Genomic DNA, 3,920 nt, shown 5'->3' with positions numbered 1-3,920 from the left:
CGGATAGAGGGAATACAATATATCACTTAAAAACTAAGCATTCACGATTTTACGTATTTTCAACATATACTTCTTGAAAAAGGTTAAGATTAGTTCTAAAAAACTGTTTCCTGTATGTTGAAAAGGCGAAAGGTCATACTAACTAGTCTTCTTAATGACTAGGACCCAGACTCAGATTTTGCACAGGGACCCCAAATTCTCAGGTACGGCCCTGGTTATAACTGATATGCACAAATGGGGATTAACCAGTAGGTTTCATGCAATTATCTAGATATTTCTGAATGGTAGTAAATTTCTCTCCCTCACTGATCGATATAGGCAACAATAACAAGTACACAACACTTGAGGCTTCTTTTAGGCACCTTCCCATCTCAACCCAACATAATGACATAACTTTAGCAAGTTGTACTCTAAATAAAGACAGAAAAGAGGGGTGCAAGCACACACTCGATGGGCAGCTGAACTTCAGGGATGCCGGTGGTCCACTGGGTTGAGCTCTCCTCCATGTTCTTCTTCCTCACCTGCAAGAAAACAATACAACACAAATTCATTGCAGCCCCACAACAAATCTCACCCTGAGGATTGAATCACAGGGCTGTTCTGCCACAAACAAACCTTCAGGTGGTCCGGCACGACATAGAGCTCATCCACCTCGTCCTTATCGTCCTTGTCGTTCACCTCAATCGTCTTGCCCCTCTTCTTCAACAGCTCATTCTTCTTCAACAGCTCGTTCTCCACATACCTCACAGCAATGGCTTGAGGTCCGCCCCGAACTTCTCCTTCTGGTTCGCATCTCGGTGTCGTAGACCTGGCCGAGACCCCGGAGAATCATGAGAAATCATGCAAAATCCTGAGAATCGGGGGTGGGGGAGAAGGGGAAGAGGAGGGGGGACCTTCTTCCAGATGCTGTCGAAGACGTCGACGCCCTCCTCCAGCTTCTTCAGCACGCGGTCGATCTCGCCCTGCAGCTTCCGACTGGCGCCCATGGCATTCGATGCACACTGCCTTGCCGGACCTGCCCACCTCCAGCTCCGTGCCCACCACCCTGTCGACGCCGAAGAACTCCCTGGTGAAGGGCTTCACGATGACCCTGGGGCGGCCTCGGCGAGGATGGCGCGCTTCATGACGGGGTCGCGCGTCAGCATGTCCACCAGCTCCCGCTGGATCTGCTTCACCACCATCCGCACCCACCGCTCCTTGGCCATGCAGCGACATCGACGACCATGGCAGCCACCGCGTCGGTGAGCGCCCGCGGCAGCGGCGGGGACACTAGCGGCCGGCACGGGAACATCCTCGCTGGCTTCGCGGTGGTGGGAGATTTTGCGCCGCGGTGAGGCTATTGGCCGTCGCTGTGGGGAGTTTGAAAGGGGAGGGGCGAGAGGAGGAAGGCGTGGGGAACGGCAGCGAGCTCCGCCGGAGGGAGGTGGCGGCGGTGATGGATCTGGAAGGGAGGAGGCAAGCTCTCTCTCTCCATCGGGCGAGGAGACGGGTGATCTGGAAGGGGATCGATAGAGATGTGGAAAGAAAGGAGGTGGGCTAGGGTTTCGGGTGCTTGGAAGGCATGGGGATTCGGGCTCCTCGCCGTCGACGGCAATGGTGCGGGGGCGGCGGCGGCGGCTAGGGTTTGGCGAGCGGGTGCGGGTGCGGGAGAGTGGGGGCGTGGGGTCTAGGGTTGGAACGGTGGGGAGTGGGGGCTGCGTGGGTGAGGGAGGTGAGAGGTTGAGGGGATGAGGTCCGCCGTTGGATCCCGGAGCATCCGACGGTCTCGGATGCATGATCCGCGTGATATGTCTATAGACCAATCAGAACGCAACAAACAATTTGAAGACTTTATGACCTTTTAAATAGGTCACGAAAAATCGTTTTCCATTTTTTAGTGCTCAAAATGAGTTCTTTTTTGTAAAAGACCTACCAAATATTTGTTCAAATGATATTCTTTATATTCTTTATATTTGTTCAAAATGAGTTCTTTATACTCTGCAAAAGTTTACATCTTGGAATAGTAAACAGTATCAACAAAGGGTTTTTTATATTCTTTGCATAAAAATCATTTTCCATTTTTCGAGTGCCCCAAATGAGGTTTTTTTGTGAAAGACCTACCATATAATTGTTGCAAAATTGGACAAAATCATTTTTATAAAATACTAGGCCATATTTAATGCACAATTGACCAAATGGTTGGGTGAAAAAAGTTTTGATCCACCTCTCGTGAAAAAGACAAATTTCCACCGATTCAGCTGGAAGCGGGTCAAATTTGAACTGTAGCTACCTCGTAGTTTATTCTCTATTTTTTCAAAAAATCATTTCTAGGTACATAAGTATCTATTTAATAATAGAAACACCAAAAAAATTCCAAGATTCAACCACTAGCTAGGAACGGTCAAGCCCGCCGTTTTGACCGCATTTTGAAACGGGCATAAAAAATTCAAAAAAAATCAAAAAATTGGAAAACCTTCGCATTGTGTCATATATGTGACCAAGTTTCCAGGAAAAATAATAAACTTGTAATACGGTAATTATTTTTAAAAAGTGTTCTCAGAAATGAGCTATCATGCGTGAAGATTCATAGCTTTCAAGCCAAATGATCAATCTCAAGGCCACATTCGTGGCATAGTTTGTTCAAATGATCTCATATTGTTCACAAGGGTTCATCTTGGAATTCCAAACAATGTTGCCTAAGGAAGTTTTCATTTTCTTTGCACGGAAAATTCATTTTTCATTTTCCGAGTGCCCAAAAGGAGGTTTTTTGTGAAGGACCTACCAAATAATTGTTGCAAAAATGGACCAAATCATTTTTATAAAATACTAGGACATATATAATGCAAAATTGAAAAAATGGTTGGGTGAAAAAAGTTTTGATCCACCTCTGGTGAAAAAGACAAATTGTCGTCGATTCAGCTAGAAACAGGTCAAATTTGAACTTCAGCTGCCTCATAGTTTTTTCTTTATTTTTTCAAAAAATCATTTCTAGGTACATAAGTATCTATTTAATCATAGAAACATCAAAAAAAAAATCCAAGATTCAACCACTAGCTAGGAACGGTCAAGCCCGCCGTTTTGACCGCATTTTGAAACGGGCATAAAAAATTCAAAAAAAATCAAAAAATTGGAAAACCTTCACATTGTCTCATCATATATGACCAAGTTTCCAGGAAAAATAATAAACTTGTAATACGGTAATTATTTTAAAAAAGTGTTCTCAGAAATGAGCTATCATACGTGAAGATTCATGGCTTTCAAGCCAAATGATCAATCTTATGGCCACATTCATGGCATAGTTTGTTCAAATGATCTCATATTGTGCACAAGGGTGCATCTTGGAATTCCAAACAATGTTGCCTAAGGAAGTTTTCATTTTCTTTGCACAGAAAATTCATTTTTCATTTTTCGAGTGCCCAAAAGGAGGTTTTTTTGTGAAGGACCTACCAAATAATTGTTGCAAAAATGGACCAAATCATTTTTATAAAATACTAGGACATATATAATGCACAATTGACAAAATGGTTGGGTGAAAAAAGTTTTGATCCACCTCTGGTGAAAAAGACAAATTGCCGTCGATTTAGTTGGAAACGGGTCAAATTTGAACTGCAGCCGCCTCATAGTTTGCTCTTTATTTTTTCCAAAAATCATTTCTAGGTACATAAGTATCTATTTAATCATAGAAACACCAAAAAAATTCCAAGATTCAACCACTAGCTAGGAACGGTCAAGCCAGCCGTTTTGATCGCATTTTGAAACGGGCATAAAAAATTAAAAAAAACAAAAAATTGGAAAACCTTCACATTGTGTCATTATATGTGACCAAGTTTCCAGAAAAAATAATAAACTTGTAATACGGTAATTATTTTAAAAAAGTGTTCTCAGAAATGAGCTATCATGCGTGAAGATTCATGGCTTTCAAACCAAATGATCAATCTTAT

The sequence above is a fragment of the Triticum dicoccoides genome, chromosome 2B, assembly GCF_002162155.2.
Source record: "Triticum dicoccoides isolate Atlit2015 ecotype Zavitan chromosome 2B, WEW_v2.0, whole genome shotgun sequence".
NCBI classification, from domain to species: Eukaryota; Viridiplantae; Streptophyta; class Magnoliopsida; order Poales; family Poaceae; genus Triticum; species Triticum dicoccoides.
This window is presented reverse-complemented; position numbering follows the sequence as displayed.